The sequence below is a fragment of the Mastigoproctus giganteus genome, chromosome 7 (genome assembly GCF_048544385.1).
Source record: "Mastigoproctus giganteus isolate SK-2022 chromosome 7, ASM4854438v1, whole genome shotgun sequence".
NCBI lineage: Eukaryota > Metazoa > Arthropoda > Arachnida > Uropygi > Thelyphonidae > Mastigoproctus > Mastigoproctus giganteus.
The window spans coordinates 200,212,583-200,233,853 of NC_143581.1; the positions used below are offsets into that span (position 1 = coordinate 200,212,583).

The window sequence follows — 21,271 nt, forward strand, 5'->3', positions numbered from 1 at the left end:
GATAATAATTACATGGAAACATGCATCAGAAGGATCATTCTGGATCCTTCTGATGCATGATCAATACTTACTCATATCTTTTAATTTGGTAATAAAATATTTTTTGAAAAGTTCACTGTATTCAAAGATATTTTAGAGCCTTTAATACTTTTAAATACCACACGCACTAATTTAATATAATTAATAACTATTATAACTTATTAGTTATCTATTTCATTAAGTTCTATTAAACTGGCATTCATTTTTCATAGAATAGGCAGAATGAGAGAAAATGCAAATGTCTTTTCAAAGGCACTGATCTCTCAAATCTTCAGACTACCATTACGAGTTGTCTCAGGGCTACGCTGTAAATAAACATCACTTCTCTAAAAATAGTAGTAAGTGTAATATAGTTGTTGTTATAGGGGTTTAGGCCATATTGCACCGTATATAATGTCTGTAAATTGCGTTTGTTCCGTAGTTCGATTTTCTGTTTGCTGGATGAAAAACCAGAGTTTTCTGGGAGGGGGGGAAGAATACTACCCTTATTTGAGACAGACTAACTCAGCCACGTTGTGAAAAAGGCTCATAAAAATTCCTCAGTCATTGACGGGATTCGAACTCGGGTCTTTTCCACTATGTATGGAGAGGACAGTGATTATACCAACTGTGCTCCCATGAGGGGAGCACAGTTATAAATGTTTATACTCCGGGACGACCAAACGGTCAGAGGAATTCACAAGATAGACAGAATACAAGAAACCGCACCGTATTTAGCAGTCGTTTATATATATATATATATATATATATATATATATATATATTAAACAAGATCAATGCCTTTTCAAAGACATTGATCTTGTGAAACTATCACCATTGGTTATCTCAATGCTATTCTATAAATAAACATTTCTCTAAAAATATGATGTACTTATTAAAAATTTCTTAAAATCCTTTAATCCCTTGACATTTCATAATCCCTTGTCTTCATGTTAATCTTGTAAGTCTTCATCTTAATCTTGTAAGTCTTCATCTTAATCTTGTAAATCTTCATCTCAATTTCTTAATCTCTTCAGTCTTCATGTTAATCTCTTAAATCTTAATTTCTAAACATTCTAAATCTTATTCTCTTAATTTCTTGAAATACAGTTTTTCAAAATAAATTAGCACTTATTAAAACTAAGGTACAGCATACGTACTTTTCTTTTTTTTGGAGGTGCTGGTTTTTATGGTGCAGCACTAAGACAATTCATGGCAATGTCCGCACTGTTTGAACTGAAATGCCTTTTAAAAAGACATCTTTCCTTTCTAAATAAAAACCCACTTCGTTGCTTTCATATTTACAGTTTAAAGGCAAAAGAACTTTATAAACAGGCGACTACCGATAAACCTCCTCTCAGCCGCGAAGACCTTTTAAAAATTTAAGAACTTTTAAAATTTAAAAGCACTTTAAAATTTAAGCACGTTTATAGGTGTAGCATCACTTTATCTAAGCCCTTGAGTAACGCTGGTCTTATGTCCCACTTGGTTGAAAGATTCTGTACTTCAACCGACTTTCCTAAAGCAGAAACTCATACTTCATCTAATGCAGTATTTTCTAGAAAATATTTCTTATTTTTAAATTGCTATCTGTGATTTCCCTAAAGATTTTTGCAACCTTAGTATTTGCTCATTTTGTTTACATCTCCCAGTTAATTGTACTCTAATTAGATTTCGCGGTTAACTCCCAATTAGTTGATCAACCAAAAGGCACTGAGATATCGCATTTAAGTAGAGTTTTTATTCTTTTCTATTTCCCAGTAATTTACCATATTCACTTCATTATTATTCTAACTTTTGACTGAAGAAAGAGGTCTTTTAATTAAGGACAGGATGGGTGGCGTGTACTGCAACGCCACTCAGCGATGTATTTTAGAATCAGAGATTAAATATGTTCTTTGGTTCCCATTCCCAAGATCTAAAACTTCAGTTTAAGTCCTCGGAAGATGCTTACTTTAATTGCTGGGTTGTGTTCTGAATGTGGACTAAGTCCTCAAATCGTTTTCCTTTGAGGTGGATTTTAATTTTCGGGAAGAGAAAAGTCGCACGGCACCAGATGTGAAAAATAAGGCGGAATAATTTTAAAAATATATATTTTATGCTGTATGCCAGTGTTGAAGCCCCAAATTTCAACTCATTAATCCATTCCTGTCTTAGTGCACCAAAGTGTGAGAGGATAAGAATCAGAATTGCCGTGCTGATAAATAACTTCTCTTGTTAAGAAATTGTGCTATTTCGATCGAATTTGACGAATAGCATTCCATTTATTACAAATTTTATACGACATTTATTGATTGATTAGTTCTGAATATTGCAGTTCAGTGCGATCGACCAGGCCGATGTGCATCCACTACACTTGGACAATCATTTCTCAAAACGCTGTTGTTTGGAATTATGCCCTGGTAAACTAGGTACAGAAGTTTGGCGAATAACTGTCTTGGTAAGTATACTGTGCCTGTGAATTGCGTGTCATTTTCCATCCTCGGGATGAAAAACCAAGTTTCCAGGAGAAAAGTCATGAAAAACTTCACGTGGGGCTGAATAACTTGGCCACGGCGTAAAAGCCCACTTAACTACTTCCTCCGAAAGGGAAGTAGTTCTCAATTTCAACCGATAGTTGGCTCTTTTGCACACGGCGAGTATGAAAAGTGATTGCCAAATTTCTATCGCTTTACCTGGTATTAGTAGAGATTAAGGTACATATTAATATGGATATCCATTAATAAGTATAAATGCCCATTAAAAAAAAAATTCATCCTATTGATTCATTCATCCTTGAGTCCTTCGAGCATACCCTTTAACAATCTTAAGCCCCTCGTGGGTCGCACAGTTGGAAGAAGCAAACTCCTCCCGACACCGGGTGGAAAAGACGGAGTTCGAATCCCGTCAATGAAGGGAGGAATCTTATGGGCCTTTTTCACAATTTGGCTGAGTTAGTCGATCTCAGGCGACGGTAGCATGGTTTTTTCTCCCAAAAACTGGTGTGGGTTTTTCATTGAGCAAACAGAAAATCGACCACAGAATACACTCAATTTACAGACAGTATACGTGGAGCAATATGACCTTAGTCGCTTATGCTCCTAAAACCCAACAACAACAATCTTAAGGCGTCACGCATGAAGAATTGATTTTATTACTCGCTTTGGCGAAAAACGACTTAAAAAAATAACCGCTCAAAGAACATATATTGTTTCTGAAGTTATCAGCAGACAAAGAAGAGTACAGAGACATCGATAGATAAATAATAGGCTACTTGAAATTCGGTGTTTATCATCTCCTATCTGCTAGTATATTGAACAGGGAGTGTAGAAAGTATCCATGGCGCCTGGTTGTTTGTTTACGGGAGACAAGGCAGCCGAGAGCGACTTCCTTGAATCCTAATGTGACGGAATGAAGATGCTCTTCTCTTTCCATTGGTCACATTACAGACAAACAATTCGTTTTTGAGGCCACTGATTATTTTTTTTTCTTTACTCCTATCGAACATCGAGAAGACAACCAGTTATACAAAGGGGATGGAAAAGGGCCAAAATCAGGCGCCACATCTTCGCTTAAGGACAACTGGTAGTGACCGACTTTTTCTCTCCTAAGATATTTTGGTGTCACTGCTTCACATCTGTTAACAGGGTGGGGAGGAAACGCATCGTGGTGTGGTTGGGCTGTATAAAGGCCTAAAGTCACGCCGTGTCAAAAAGCGGTCGAGGGTAAAAGAGATGAAGCTTTTAGGAGATTTCGCGTTGGATTTTTTAACTCAATAGATGGGAAAATTCCTACTAAGAAATATAAAATCTGAAATGGGTGTACAGATGCAGCGATGTCCATTTATGGGATTCGTTTTCTTTTACTGGTCCAACGATAAACAGCTAGGTGAAACCATCTAGGATTGACTACCTCTAAAAAAAATCCACTGAATTTCGGAGAAAGTTAAATTTTCCCCCTTTCCCCTGCCCCTTCTCCAATGAAATGTGTTTGAATAAACCAATTTGAAACTACCGTTTTGAGGTGCTTACAAAACCTAATTTTCTTTCTGGGAGAATTCGATTTATATGCAAAATTTCTATTTGCATATGTAAGCTTTTGGTATCACTTGCTGTGAGCGAACCTAACACGAAACTGTGTCTTGGTCAGATGGTGCATTTAGAGTCTTCGACATCTACGTATTCTGAAGAACTTGTTTTTTTTTTTTAAATTTGCGCAGATAATTGACTTCCATTTTTCGGAGGAAGGAGGGCGACTCCTCGAAATAAGAATGTGATACATAGTAATTGAGGAGGAACACAATTCCTCTTTGATATTGCTTTTTGAAACAAAAAACGCTCCTGGAACTTTTGTTTTCGAAACACCCAAGTTATCCGTACACTTGATTCCAAGATAGTCCTCTTCCTAATCTCTTTCTTTGCTTCATGCAGTTTTGTGGTGAAATTATGTCCATAGCAAGATCCATCTGCTTGCTAACGACTTAATGTTAAAAGCTTAAGTTTAAGGATTTATGCCAAAATCTCGTGGCACGATGTAAAATGCAAAAAACTATAAAATTCTTTGCTGAATGTTATGATAATCATATTACATTGCCTAGCAACCAATTCATTTCTACACGTGTACTGCAACAGCTTAGATAAATACACAGAGAGAGAGAGAGAGAGAGAGAGAGAGAGAGAGAGAAACAGAAGGGAAATGTATCAAGTGTCTACTTTCAATCCGTTTAACCCTCTTTATAATATCCACGAAAATATATCGGTGATGCAGAGCCATCTCTGAAAATGAGAAAGATTTATCTCAATTCTTACCAATGTGTTGAGATTTAAGACTGCCAAAAAGGATCCTTTATCAGACTATAGTGTGTGGTAAGAATTGTAACATTTTTGAAGTGTTACGTTGCCTGTCTCCAGACATAGTAAAAGTCTGCAGATATATGAAGATAGAAAATCAATACAAATAGTCTTTCTTTGAAGAAACAATGTCTCAATGTCTCCAACAGCTTTTTTTGGATTAGCGTTAGCCTTATTGTTCCAAAAAAAGATGAAGGAAAAACATGTTTGCGAAGGATCTTTTCTTTCGAGAATTTCCACTCTTGAAATACATTTTCTAATGCCAAAGAAGAATCTTCGAAAATACAAGTCACCACAAAACTTAAATGCGCAAGTACATGATCCCTAACCCCCTCCGTGATTCTGTTTTAAATAATGGATTTGGGTTTCATATTTTCTTCATGGAACGTTACTTCTATTTTGTTTTTATCGATATAGAAAGTTATGGTATTTTATTTTGCTTTTACTAGCAATCAAAGAAACAGAATTAACAATCCTCGTCTCTGTTAGCGAGGACTCCTTATGTGAGATTCAATTTTTTGAGTCTCGGTAGGACTTGAATGTTTCCCCAAAAAGACACCTGGGTTTTTCATCCATATGCAACTTTGTTCGGTTGCCGTTTGTTGGATGAAAAACGGAAATGTTCATCTGCCAAACAAACAAACTTACTAAAGAATATACGCAATTTACGGATACAATTCTGACTCCTCGTTATCCTAGTTGCCTTTCAGTGCATTATACACAACTCCCTCACTTATTAACATTTAATCACCATGTCAAATGCTTTGGATGCTAAATAATAAACGGTAACTCCATTGTCTTTATAATCTGTTTCCAACCGTCCATCTAGAGAGAGAGATAGTAAGTCGGACTGTTTGCTTTTCTGTTTTCAATATTGGACCAGTAATTCAATTGGAGCCATTCTAAGGGATATTAAACTTACATTCACAGAGATACATGAATTCTTCAGAAAGGATTTTAAAATCGCAATTGATGTACAGAAATTAGAAGTTAATTCCTTTTAACTCGCGAATGAGGGACTTCTACCATGCTTGAAAGAAAACAGTGTTTAAGGCACTGTTGAAGTGATGCATTGCTGTTGAAATGATACTGGACTCTTACGGCAATTGATCAAAGAATGAGGTCACTCACTTTTCGATATTCATCACTGTCACCATGGTGGATCCGACAGATAAATCAACACCATTGTCAAAGGAAGCTTTTATATCGAATTAGTTAATTGACCACAATGTATGAACGATTGCAAAAAACAGGATTCATCACCACCTCTTTCGTTCGGTTGGGATCCTTTTACGTACCTGCAAAAGGATCCCAACCGAAACGTCTTCCCGGCATGCACTACTGCCGTTGTTAAGCAACTTTTCAATAAATCAACAACGTTATCGGCACACTGATTTCTCATTGTGGAGAAGGTTACGTTGGAACACCAATAATAAAAAAATTGAAAAAATGGCCTTCGCCGTCCACACCGTACGATCGCGAAGTCACATTTTGGTTACTTTACACACTTTAAGAGTTGCTCCGCAGTAAAAGTCGAAGATAGCGTTCGGCTAACGCATAAAGAGACGATCCAGTCCGCGTGCGTGCTGGTGCTTGGTGGAGTATCGATCTACGTTATCAGACATGGCGGACAGTACAGCCTAGGGAGAAGCTGCCAGCTAACCTAATGCCTGCAGTACATAGGTAAGCCTAACCAAACCTCCTTTCTTTATTAGCTGCTTTTCAAATCTCGTTTCATGTTTAACACGCTTATCCGATTGACAGTGAAGTAGAAGATATTGCCATCTACGTGTTCTTGTACTTTTGAACTCGACGATAGTTTGAGGCTGTCTTTTCTACCGTACCGAGACCAGACTATTTATTCTTACGGTACGGTAATCTATCTTTTGGCTTTCAATGAAACGATTGCCGTTGTTAACCCTTGAGTATGTACAAGTAAATGCAGATGTCAGTTTAGTGTAACAGCTGTTATTTTATAATTTGACCTCTAAATGACCTGAAATCCTAAAGTTTATGATGCAGATGTGAAGTCTTAATTCCAAGTTAACTTTAGTTTATAATTAAATACCTCTTTTAAGAAACACCTTTCGTTTGTACTCATTTTAGGTGTTTCTTAGCGCTGCTATCCCTTGGTTTCGTCCGTCTGTCCGTCCGCATATGACAGCATTTTGGTAGACAAGATTTTGATGAAATGCATTGTTGGCTTTTAATAAAAAAAATTTCTACTAAATTCATGGTCCTTGTTGGAATAATTGTTAATTAAATTGTTAGACTACGTGAAGGTTATAAGGTGCGAGTCATCTTCAGAGACCGTTTGGTTCGAGTTAAAAAAAAAAAATCGCGTAGTTGTTGCAGCGAATTATATTTCTAGTGTAATTTTGACGTTGTCAGGTAACTGCAGTGAAGAGGTCTGTCTGTATTATTCTTTATTGGGCCCTGTATGTGCGCCCGCGTTGTTTCAGTAAGATTTTAATGAGCTGATAAAGTTTGAAGTGCTCATTAAAGAGAGCTAACTTATCAAGTGGAAAAAGTCCACCTCAGTTATTGACATTATCACTCAGAGAACCAAGTGGTCGTATTTATAGCGTTTTTGTGGCTGTCTGCCAACTATCTTATATGAGTTTCTTTCTTTCTTTCTTTCTTTCTTTCTTTCTTAGAGGTGCTGCTGGACAGATATTATCGTTGGGAAACTCGTAGGATTCTGAAGCCTTACAATTGGTCACCTCAGCTGATGTATAAAATAAACAAAATTACAGAAATGACATAAATAATACATTGATCTATCTTCAGTGAAGATATCAGCAGACACATGCTATAGATTCGACTAGGTGTGCACAGGTGTCGCTGCTGATGCTGTTCTGTTTCTGTTCAAGAATAATCTTTAAATCCTTCGGATTCATTGGCTGCTGAAGCCTAATCTCAAATGTGTTCTTCCAAATAATTGTATGAATTCTCGATGGGACTGATTGTGTGGCAACCACTGTCGCCGTTCACGACACCACAACAGATGAATATACACTGAGTGGTCAGTTTATTAAGTACACTTACGTTATTCAAGAAATGGACCGTTTTGCCAGAGTGTTTGCTTACAGCTTATAAAGTGAAACGCAACTGGGTAAACTCATTGCCTTAGTTTCCTGCTGGTTGATAATGAGTATCTCCTGTGCATCACTGTTACTTCTTTTCCCAGCCACTGAATTGTATCCTCAATGATAATTTCACCTGAAGTGTCGGACTGTTCCAATTTATATTCTACAAGTGGTGCTTAGGAATCTGGACGTTCGATTGTCTGATACTCGTATTTTGGTAGGGTAGTGTAGAATTTTATAAGGGTGTTTAAAATCGAGCTAAAATTAGGGGTTTAACGTTCTTGATAACCCAATTTAGTAATCTGTATGATTGATGTAATATAGCACCATTCGTGTCGTGTGTTTCGTGCTGTTTAAAGCCCGTTTTACACAATCATATTTTTATGGCATTAATTTCAACATAAAGATGTTTTGCCATTTTACACGGTTTTGTAATCTATGATTAATGTTTAATATCTCAAAAATAGACGCTTTTGAGCATGTAAAATATGCTCCTATATTGGTTCCATGATTTTGAAACACCTTATAACTTAAATGTCTTCAGAAACCTTTCTTAAGAACTGAACTGAAAATCCAGAAGAAAGTAATCGAACTTAATGTACTTCAGTGCTCTTTGTTAAGAACACTTGCAAATATCGAGAAATAAGTGACTTATCAAACTTTTGCTGCTACTGTTTCACGCTCCAAGAAGAGTATTAGGAAACATCTTTGTAGAGAAGATCCAGAAGGCACGCTTGTCTACTTCTTATTAGTTGACGTGTCGCCAGCTGTACACTGTGCCCACTTCACCCACCACTTCATTATTTCCTCCCATATGAAGGTTCTCTCACGTCCGGGCTTTCATCGCAACAACTATTGCCCAAGTAATTATCACTTTCCTTCTCGACTACCAAAACAGCAGGAGCTTTTAGCTTATCTCATCTCCCGGAGGTAACCAGTCGGGCACTGTTTAAAGTGCACCACTCTGCGACTTCTGATCACGTATTTTACATCGTGTTGTGCAATGTAAGTCTGGCAAGACCAAGTACTTCATTACAAGATGTTTAGCTAGGAGCGAATTCATTGGTGATGGATAAAGTGAACAATGTTTTGGGAAAACTCTCTGCAAAACAAAAGGATGAAAAATAAAAATACAATTAATAATCCCCGGTAAATTCTTGTCCTGATCTTTCCAGATCAAAGCTGGACTGCACCCTGAATTTGAAAGAGTACTCGACCTGCGTGATTCGAATCTATGTTTTGTTCGATACAGGTGCATAAATAAGTATACACTGAGTGGACAGTTTATTAGACACATTTACCCCTTTTCACAAAATGGAGTGACAAATTAATGTAGGAGGTCCCATCCCTTCGTTGAACAATGATTGGAGCCTCCTATGTTGAGTATTAGAATGATGTGATGTTCTTGAACAGCGTGGCTGTATTAGAGATGATAGTGACACCTTTGGTCTTCTCAAAGAAGTACATGACCAGGATGTAGTACATAGGGGATTGTTGGTTACCTAACCACGTTTATGTAAGTCATAAAACATGACATAAAACTTGTCTTAGAAAATAGGATGTACTCAGCATTTTTATGCTTGTTCCGTGAAGATCTAATACTTTTGATTACTCCTAAAACCTTTCTGCTTGCAATATTCCCATTACTTTTTGAAAAACTCGTTTTCTAAGGAAACAGGCAGCAAGCGGATTTCTGTTTTGCTCACAACCAGGTTGTTCATCATCGCAAGGTATTGATTAGTGAGTTATCTGTCGGAAGAGCTCCTTCCTCCATCTTATCAGTGTGGAGAAAGGAGCCCTTCAGATGAAGAACCAATCAGTATCTTCTGATCGGTTCTTAATCTCCACATATCCCCACCGAAACAATTTTAGGTTCAACTTCCCACCAGTAGACCGGAGTCATTGTTAGATGATTCCAATTGGTGACAAGAGCATTTAAAGGACTTTTCAAGCAGTGACTGAGTTAGCTAGTCTCGGTTAAAGAGTAAAGATTTTCATTCCGCAAAAAAATCAATTGTCATGGACTATAACAGTTATGTTATAGTCCATGACAATATTTATTTTCTGTTGTTTATTACTGTTATATTATTCTGTTACAATATTGTACACTCACTGACTAAAAATTAGAACCCTTGAGTAATTGGCGTCAACAGATAATTAACCGTGTTGTATACAAATTTAACTTGTGACGTGGTATGATTACAAGTTGCTTGGTATCAGATAAATACTGTATGTTCCTGAGGCTTCTCATTCATGGGGAAGACACGTATTCTTTCTAATTTTTAGAAAGGTGTTACTGTTGGAGCACTGTTGGCAGGAGCTACAGTTGAGAAAACAAAGGAAGTCACTGGTGTGTCGAAAGCAACCATCTTAAAAGTATGCAATGAGTGGAAGATGAAAGGAAAATACAGCTCTAGAAAGAAGAAATATGGCAGAAATACTCAAAGAACGAGACTGCAAGGAATTAAAAGCGAATTTTACATAGAAATAGATAGTCCGGTTTGCAGCAAATGATTGGAAAATTCAATTCAGTCAAAGAAAGACTCATTTCCAACCGAACTATGCGACCATGTAGCCTGACGAGTCTCTATTTACACTTTTTTGCACCAATGGTAGGGTGAAAGTGTGGCGAGAACCTCACTGTCTCGTGTTGACCACTCAACGTAGTATGGGGCATGTTCTGTTGCTGTGGACTGACCAGAACGACAACGCAACTGTCCGCAGTACAAAAATATCTGAATGATTCTAGGAACATTGCCAAGATGTGAAACATCCACTCTGGCTGCCTAATTCTCCAGATCTGAATCCAATCCGAACGTCTGGGATATGTTGTGAAGGGCAGTTCGGCTTCTCAGTTCTCTACCGACCACAGTATAGCAGCTGGCAAATATCCTGATGGAAGAATGGTCAAATCTGTAGCTGGACTCTCTCAGACACATAGTGGAATCCATGCCACGATGCATATAGGCTATAATTCGGACAAAAGTTCGCCCTACTAGACAAATGTAGGGGAGGAGGACCGGTGAGGCTATAACACTACAGCCTCACAGTCAGTTACACACAATATACTGACTCCCCATGACCTTATTGGCTCAAATTCCAGATAACCAACTAGTTCTTCAGAATAAATTCATTTCTAAAGCGAAGGTGAATTGGTTTTCCATGATATTACTTTACGTTTCGTATTTCCTTAAATATCTCTTCATCACTAGAACATATTTCTTTTTCGTTACCGAATATACTTGTTCTTTTAAATTTGGTGTTAAAACAATTTCAATTTACCTTAGCTGGCCAACGAATCAAACACCCATTTAGTTTTCCCTGGTAGTCATCTGTAGAAATCTCGTATTTCCAGTTCAAACTGTACGTCTTCTGCAGTCAGTAATGGCTAATTAGCACTGTCATCAGCGCTCTGAATGTTCCCTATTCATGGTGATCCCTGTCCTGTCCTAAATTTTCCGCACTGCCGTCTAATTGCCAGGAGAAGCGTCACTCATTTGGAGTTCGGTTCACAATAGGCCTTTGTAGTTAGTTTTCCTACCGATAGGGATTATAAGTTCCAATGACTGAAATCACATCAATAGGACCAGTTTTTATCTGAAAACATTATTTAGAAGTGTCTTTCACATCTGAGGAAAACCTAAATCATTCATTAAGACACCTGTATGATGTCTATAAATAGTGTGATGTTTAGGGAAAACACGAACAGCCCCTTATTGATTCGTCATTAGAAGCGTTAAGCGAAACTCTCCACAGCTTTTGACATTTCTCTTGAGGTTGCAAGGAAATGGGAAAGAAATATTGAACACGGGGATTACTTAAGTCCCTTCCTGTGTCTGGGGTGAAATAGCGAAAATAATGTCCACGCATAAATTTCTCCTTAAAGATTAAGGAATTAATTAAAGCATCGTCATTAATGTGGACCCCGCACTACAAACAAGAGGTTGATAATTATTTTATCACGATGTGTCTGCCTCTCTCTCTGGGATCTTAAATCAACAAAGACAGCATGAAACCATAATGAATGTTCCCAGCCATCAAAAGGGCTACAATTAGTTTTATCTTATTGTGGAAAAGGTTATCTTCTACCAATCAATATTCCCGATCAGTAAGAATTAAGCTATTAACAACTGAATTGAAATAATCGATCATCTTCTTAATTATTTTTAATAAACCTCATTTATTTAAGAATTAGATCGTATTTTTCTTAATCAAGACATTTTAATGTTTTAGATTACTTTCCTATGGCCGATATCGAGCAACGAGCCAACAAAGTAGCAGTCTGTGTATTAAAATCCACCGGTGTCTAGCCATCCACTGTGTTGTATCTTTGTTTACTCGAAGCTATTTATAGTGCAGCCCGAAAGAAAGAAAGAATCAGTCCTAGAAAGACAATATTTCTCTGATAAGAGTGAAACAAATCTTAGATTTGTACACTCTTTTCATATTTTCCAAGAAAGTGAATAAATTGGTGTCCAAAAACCGTTTTTCAATAAGAGATATATTTTTATTATAATATTTTTATAGTAAGTATTATTTATAATATAAATGGTGAACTCTACGCTCTTTAAAGTTAATTTCTATTTGTGATTGGGTTGAGGCTGATAATTGAATACAATTATCAGACTCAGAATAATTGATTCGTATGGTTTGTGGAGCTGGACAGCTCCACAAACCATACGAATTTTCTTTTCATGGTCTAAAATACCGTAAAAAGCCCAAGTGTATTAATAGGTGCCCACCTTGAAGTTTGAGCAATTGGTGCTTATGTCTAATCGATGTTCTAAGAAATATCTCGTCCGTGAAGTCTCCAACACGCGTGTGCAAAGATCGACTTGTCTGAGTCAGACTTTATTTCCGGTGACATTTTATTGACTAAAACAACCTTCGATATCCAGTGACCACCAGGTGGAAGCGATACTTCTTTTTCTGGCATTTGTCTTCGGTTGGATGGTTTACTCCATTTGAACATTACTGGGAGGGAGGGGGCGTTGCTTTAATACTTCGGTGTTTGCTTTTACACTTGGATAGTTACCATCAAAGCCAACATGGATCGTTTGACTTAATAATTCTTAGAAAGTTTAGAGAAACAAGCACTCCAGTGGAGTCAAATATCCATTTGTCTTCGTCAACTGAGATTCTGCTTCAACTCCAAAATGCGATTTTTATTTCTGCTTGCCTAGCGTGACAAGATTTAAATGCGCGTGCCAACGTTCCTCACTTCGGAACAACCCATGGGATGCTCTACTAGAGGAGCCTTATGAAATATGAAAGGGATATTTGATAAAGAAGCGCCAAGGAGAAAATATTCTGATGAAGGTAATCTCTTTCCGCAATGGATATGAGTGGTTCTAAGCCACTGCGAAGACAGCAAACATCCTGGAATGATCTATTTCTTAACTAGCTCTCTTGGATTTCCCACTTTATCTTGAATGTATAAATGCGTCGCTTTTGGGAGAATGCCAATACATGAAGGAAATCATTTCATAATGCCTCTTTAATATTGATTGCAATAATATGAAATTGGAACACACAAAAAGTACAAGATTCTTCAAAACACAATAAGACTTTTGTGATTCTAATTTCGACAGGGGGCGATAGATCTCAACCATCTCTCTTTTTCTTAAAGACACAACTAAAACTTTAGTGTGCCAAACCTAGTAGGCAATATATTAGACTCATTAGCATATATATTGATAATGCGCCTATGGTCTTTGCCATGTCCGTCCGTCCGCATGTAACAACTCGGCTCCCAGTGAATAGATTTTCATGAAATTTTATTTGTAAGATTATAGAAAGCTCTTATAGAATAATTAGATGCACATGCTCAGTACTCAGCGAAAATTTGACTGTTTATCAACAGTTGTACAACCGTTAGCTCATGATCCTAATAAAGTGGCCACGCAGTGTAAAATAATAAATACAGTTATCTTATAGCTGCAAATACATATCGTAATTATATAAAATATGTTATTAATTAAAAATATATATATATAGGAAAAGGGTGGAACACAGATATACAGCTCTTCTGATAATACTGACTTAAATAATTTAAAATACACTCTCAAATATTCAATCACATGATCGCACATATGTATTCTATGATATGGAAACTCCTGGAACATTAGTTCAACTCCACCAAGTCATTCTTTGTAAATACAGGATGGATGTAGTGTTGGTGTTAGTTTGCGTTGACGTAATCTAAGACTACGTGTACGTGTTGTCATCTGGCCACTTTGCTACCAGGGGACGGTAGTCCCAAGGATCACTTGGGACTGCCATCCTGGCATCCGAACATGCAGCGAACTACTTCACACTTGGATTGCCTTAAAAGCAAGAAAAAACACTGATGGAAATGTATTGTCGGTGGGGGCAAACCCATTCCATTGATGACCCAAGCCAATGGCACCAGTTGACGAGGCGCTTACTCCAGGCGGCCATATGGAGAGCTCGTTGGATTGTGGTCTTGGAAACACCGTTGGTTGTCCCATGGTTAAAGACCATGGCCAGCCGTTCCTCCGCTTTCCATCTATCGGCTCGCACAGCCTACGTTCTCCACAATCATCGATGAGGCGTAGGCGCCCGTCATTGGTCCAGTGGCTTCTGCTCTCTACACTATCCGTCCACTCTTAGAACACCTTAACTACAGCACTCCACGAATAACCCACAAAATTCGTAGTTTCCGTTATATTGCCACCCTTCAACTACTACCTGTCAATCATTCCGTTTTCGAAATCCAGCAGATCATGTCCCTTGCCCCTGTTGATCCAATAATTTGTATTGACTGCATAACACGAAATTGCAGTATCGCATTCACTAGTTCTCACCGCGACATGTGCCACCAGACGGGGAGGAACAGCCGATTACTAAAACGTGGGGGTGGTCATATGTTGACAGTGTATATTATTATTAAAATGTATTTAATTCAAAGGTATCATGTAATATCAGGGATCTAACCCTACTTTTCCTCGGAAAAATAAGATTGAAATTCAGGGTACACTGGTTCTCTTAAATCAATACTTTCGTAATCGATTTCAGTCCTATTGAGCTTCGAAATCGATTTCTAAAACCAGTCAGCACCTCTTATAATATAAATCTACTTCTTTTTTAGACTCCCCGGTGGAAAAAAAAAAAAAAAAGTTACTTATCTAAACCTAAACGAAAGCAAACACTTCTTTTTAGGTGGGTTTAAAAAAAAAATTCTAAAGGCTACTTCAATTCTAAAATGATATAAATAGACTAAAAGACAAAAAAAAAAAAAAAAAAAGCACGAAAGGTAAAATTGAATAGAGTAAAAGAAATGGAGAGAAACATAAATTGAAAGCGAGAAAAAAATCCAGCAAATAAATAGCGCCACTTTGTGATAATGTTTTCTTATTGCAAAGCATGTAATTGCCAGCCACCCTTACCAATTACCCCTTTTTATTGCTATTGCGAAAATAACCTTTCGACAGTGCCAACCCCCTTCGTAAGTGCCTGTTCTAAAAAAAAAAAGAAAAAAGTGTAGTCGGAACCAAGCTTTTGTTGATTAAGTTCGGCCTTCCATTGTCCCACTCTAAAAACTATCTCATTCGCGCTATAAATCACCACCCAGTACGCATCAGTGCCTGTTTGGTTAGTTTTCCTGAAGAAAATGACATAGAATACAAAGTTTGACAGTAGGTGGCGCACTTGTTCCAACTTCCCCTTCCTGATATTTATTGTCGTTTGCAGCAGTAATGGAAAATGATGAGTTTCTACTCTGGAAACCCAGTCGTTCTTACACAGACTAAGCAGCAGAAATCTTTTTTAAATGTCAAATCGAAAACCACGATTTCTTAGATAATTTTTGTATCAGAAGCTTAAAATAAAATTCAGAAATCTTTTTATGTTAGTGTTCATCTCCGTGTTTCACTAAATTTGAATTATTTGTTTTCCTTCCTTGAAAAAAAAAAAAAAAAAAAAAAAAAGAACGAATAAGAAATTCGTATTGGGTAAGAAACAATATTTTCAACCGGAAACAGCTGCCTAGTTTTTCATTTCCGGAACTGAGCTGAACAGCAATGGATTCATTTAACAGCATGCTAAAATTTCTAGTTTCCGGATGTTGGGTATGGAAAAATCGAGGTTCAAATCAGCTGCCAAACCGGTTTAATGGCCTACAGCCTTTTCAGGTACTGTATTAAATTCGCAATTTCAACAGCGTAAGTTTGATTTAATGGAAATTTTAAAATTAAATAAAAATTGAATTTTCCTTTTTTGGTAGAAATAATGCAATGCATTAATTACGTTGATTATACGCTTACTGGACAAAAAATTAGAAACCTTTTGCAATTGGCAGTCGACAGATAATTAAACGTACGGTACGCAAATATAAGTTGTCACATGGTATGATTACAACTTTCATGGTATTGCGATGAATCCTTTCAAGACAGAAAATTCAACTATCTGTATCTGAATGGTTCAAGGAACATTTCCAACATTTATCCCAGTTCTGTGACTGTCCAGATCTGAATCCTGAAAATGTCTGATTCTCTAGATATGAGTCCAATTGAGAAAGGACATTTCGACTTAGAGGTTCTCTACTAACCATATCTTGATGGAAGAATGGTAAAATATGGTTGGTTGGTTTTACTGGATTTTTAGAAACATCAGCATCTAAGACCATATTGTTCCGTTTATACTGTCTGTAAATTGTGTGTTCTGTGGTCGATTTTCTGTTTGCTGGAGTAAAAAATCCCGAGTTTTCGGGAGAAAACCATGCTACTTTCTCGCCACGTTGTGAAAAAGGCTCATAAAAATTCCTCCCGTTATCGAGGGAACTCGAACTCCAGGTCTTTTCCAGCCGGTGCTGGGAGGACAGCGATTCTACCAACTTTGCTACCCACGAGGGCCGTCAAATATGGAGCTATACTACTTCAGACACCTAGTGGAATCCATGCCACGATGTGTAAGACTAATTCAAGCAAAAGATGGCCCTACCAGATATTGAATAAGGTTTCTAATTTTTATGGACAGCTAGCGTGTACACTGGCGTCTAAAATATTAGTGTAGTCAGTGCCTTTCAGTTTTACGTTGCAAAAAATATATTAAAAATGAATTGATCGAATTATCTTTATTTTAAATACCCATCTGGTAATTTAAGTATCAATACTCTCACTTATATAGTTTCAGATAACGAATACAGCCTTTACCACTAACACTGAATACATCTTAATTTTTATTTCAGAAAGAATTAGCTGAAGTTTTACAGAAAGATTTATCTGGATGCATCAGAAAATTTTGCTTGATGCGGCTGATCAATCCATACCCAATTTTATGCTTTTCGAACCAATTAGTAAATTATCAAACCTTTGTTTTGTGATAGCAAAGGTTAGCAGAACGCTCTAAATAATGTCAGCACAACTGTCAGCATGTTGTGGACCTTTGTAGATCAGAATTGGCCCGAACCATCTAAATGACATCCTCATGTTTAACAAACCAAAGTCCTACGCTGTACGCTTGGCACATTTGTAGAGTTTCACGTTGTTGACAGTACACAAACCATAACCACCTTTCTCGCCTAGTGTTGAATGTCCGATACGTTAAACTCGACCTGATAATGAAGTAGTTTTCGGGAGAAAGAACCATGCTACTCTCTCCTGAAACCTTTTAAGGTTTAGGATAATATTCTTAAAAGACTCTGACAGATCTTTTTGACACGATATGAACATTTCCAAAAAAACTAACTTGAGCGCCGCTACTCTGCTCCTCTAGAGTGTTGAGGTCTTATAATTTCTATGACATCCAGTTATCGAAGTAACAATATTCCTCACAAGCGGATATTGAGTTAGTTCGAGCTGTAAATGTTTAAATTTTAATGGTCAGCAATTTTGTGCCGATCTGTTTTCTAAGAATAGACAAAAGGCAGTATTACTTCAACGGGTAACGACGCAGACTTCAATAACCCAAGAATGGTCAATTTATTCTTTGAATTATCCAAAGTCAATTTCCATAATTCTTTTATATATTTCTTGCAGCAATCATCCAACTGATCTGAGCTTTTTGCCAATATTTCTCAGATTACACTTTCATGAGTTAACCGTTATACCACTGCTCATAATCTCTCCTCTTTTAGATTGCCGATTTTCTTTTCTTCTGGCGAAGCTATTATCCTTGGCATCGACTACCTCTAATTTGGCTTAATAGGTGCGAGCGATTATGGGAAGATGGAGTCATTACGATGAATTATGAGATCATGTCGCATTCCCGAGAGAGAGAGAGCTCAATGAACTTATAGTTTCTATTTGGTTAGCTTCAGAAGATTTGAAAACAGTGGCTAGAAACTTGTCCAGCATCCGGCCAGATAAGAAATTAATATTTCTCTAGGTAGTTTCGTTAATAGTGAAGAGTCCTGTTTCAGAAATAATGAGATAGTGTATTCGATGGATCTGATGTTATCTCAATGAAATTTGTCTTGGTAATCGAAAAGCATTGTAAAAACATTTTCTCACTTCATAAACGTTCTCAGAGCATTTACCGAGTAAATGTTACCAATAAAAATTCCTCTTGTCATTACCTTTTCCACCGAGTGTGGCAATATTTTAGGTTATCTCAGAAAAATTTTACTTTTGACCTTACAAATTGCCATTACTACTAGGGATATTGACTTCATATAGGATATTGAAATGTTACCATTTTAATTTTAAGTTAGTTCACATTGGCTATTTTGGGGTTCTGCTTAACTCCTCATCATGCTTCTAAACCACTGTGAATAGGACGTTCCTGGAAAGTGAATACCTGAAACTGATGAAGGGAGTTTAGTGGAATTTCGAAAGATAGCCAGTCATTTCTAAATATGGATGAAAGGCATATCCAATCTAAATCCTCATTTCCTTTCCTGTCCACCCTTAAGTTCTCAGTAGGTGTAAACAAATTCTCAATAAATCCACAATTGGTACTGGGAAATTCTAAAGGACAAAGTCGTTTTGATGGCTAAATCTCAAAAGGTATTGTCCCAACTTCTGCCTACCCTTAATTGCACCTCTTCTGCATTCAGAATCTTACCTAAAGTAATGTTTTTATTTTACTCTTAAAATAACTGTGAAGGCCTCTAATAGTCAACTCTTGAATTACTTTAAAACTTTTCAAGCAGTTGGTTGTGTTCTGTTGTCTCAATGAGTTCCGAACCCAAATTATCAGAAGGGCAACTTCGGATAACTCTGGTTCGGGACAACTACAATTGATTTCAGTTGTCCAGTTGGAAAGAGAGACAAATCGAAATCAAAAAGCAAACAGACATAGAATTATAATGGCGCAATTGATAAATGTGCACAGTTTATGGAATGGTTTTTTCCAAATCGTCAGCTGTCTCCTTAGATACAAAAAAGGCACCCTGAATACATTAAGAAGTGGCCAATTTCGCAGCTCAGACGTTTTTGTACTGAATTTCGGATGACCCATTTTTCTTTAGAGTGCCAAGACTCCAAAATGACGGATTATGTTAAAAACAAAAATGATATTAGTTACTGAAAAGTGCCTTTGGCGTTCGGGTTTTTTGGCTTGACCCTCGTGTGATAAATGGAAACACCTACTGCTGCAAAATTACTTCCAATATATTCGCACACAGAAAAAAAAAAAATAGTACGTGGTCAAAAAAAAAAAAAAAAAAAAAAAAAACCTGCAAATATTAAGGATTCATTTTTGGCACATCTCCAGCATTTCAAACGAGAGGACAGCATAGTCGTCTGACCGCAGTAGCGCCCTCTAGTTTAATTTTCTTGGGTGTTATAATTAATCTCGATTAAATATTATAATTAATATTTGATATTAATTATGATACTGTACTGTAACGTCATAATGCCGGCCTCAATTAGCAAGGCAACTCTGCCCAACTTCAGAGAATTCGTTAAATTTAAAATCCATAAAAAGAAAATATCATAGGGGGCGTTGCCTTCCGTCACTCCAGGCATAAATGTGGCCTTCATATTATATGTCCTGAGCACAGGAATACACACGGATAAATGTAGTCAGTTATTGTTTCTGTATGCGCGCTTAGTCAGTTTATGGTTTCGACTTTAACCCGAATTCAAATAAAACAATTATATCTTTTGGTTTTACCAAAGGAAGTTTATATAATTTTCAAGGTTAAGCATCTTATTTTTATGAATGGTGTTAGAATGAGTATTTTTGAGGACATTTTTAACTACGCACTGATAAAAATAGAAGGTGAAAGGAGATATAAAAAAGGCCCTTTTTTTTTTTTGCAAAGGATAACTTATCCTCAAACACTGCAGAACATTTCAATAGTAGCTCGGCCACACACCTTTTACTTGGCTACAGTCCTGTTTCAGATCTACTTTTAGTTCCGGTGAGAGCAGAGAGCACGCACGCAGACAGAGAAGTTAACGATGAATGCCAGCATTTTACAACCCTACTGGCATGAGCTCACTAATGATAACAAGTGGATTGTTGTCTAGACTGCGTCCCCGATAGAGGGAAGCAGGATGCAGATGTCGTCTACGAAATTATGCGCGTTTGAATCTACACAACGCCACAAAAAGATGTAGTCAATTATTAACTGAGCGCATTTTTGTGGCTGCCCTAACAATGAAGTTTTTAATATGCGATGAATTTTATAAAAGTCGCATTATTTTAATTGGGAATAATGAAATACGTTTCTTTTCTAATTTTTTTCTAAATTCGATAGTTACTAATGAAACGTTTTGAAACCCTAAAGTTGTAGGGTTTTAGGTGCATCACCAAATAAAGCCATGTGTTTGTATTCTGTGGTCGATTTTCTGTTTGCTGGATAAAAAACCCGAATTTCCTGGCAAAAAACCATGATACTCTCGCCTGAGACCGACTAACTCAGCCACGTTGTGAAAAAGGCCCATAACTTTCGTCATCCATGGGATTCGAACTCGTGTCTGTTCGGCAATTCTACCAACTGTGCTACCTAAGAGGCCTGCAATATGATAGTCAAAGGGTGAATAATTTGAACAGTTATTGAATACTACTGGACTCAACTATTTTTACCACCAAGGTAAGTCAGAATTGGGTGTATTAACAAAGATGTAAGGGTCCGTCCCTTTTGGTGACGATCTTGGAATTCGAGGATATTTTTAATATCTACTAAAAATGGCTGAGTTAGCCGGTCTCGGGCAGTATGGTTGTTTCTCCCAGAAAGCCGTGTTTTTCATCTAGCAAACAAAATCGACCACAGAACTGTGGTCGATTGGATGAAATTTTTAAGTTAGTATTTGAAATTACCTGTTTAGAAGGAAAAACTTTTTTGTACGTTGACAATTTTATTACAGGCTCTAGAACTCTCTTCACACCAACTGGGATGCCATCAGGGCCGGAGGCCATATGGAC

At 37.1% G+C, this 21,271-nt stretch overlaps 1 protein-coding gene across 3 annotated transcripts in view; it reads left to right on the forward strand.

Annotated features, from left to right (window-relative positions):
* LOC150083553 (E3 ubiquitin-protein ligase MARCHF8-like) overlaps nt 1-21,271 on the forward strand; it is a 130,390-nt gene that overhangs the window by 91,155 nt on the left and 17,964 nt on the right. The window contains exon 1 of one of the 3 annotated variants that reach the window (XM_090377357.1): nt 6,434-6,530. The exons of the other annotated variants lie outside the window; for them this stretch is intronic. The gene's annotated coding sequence lies outside the window, so the exon portion shown is untranslated. Of the gene's footprint in view, nt 1-6,433; nt 6,531-21,271 lie in introns of those variants that run through there. 3 annotated transcript variants of the gene reach the window in all.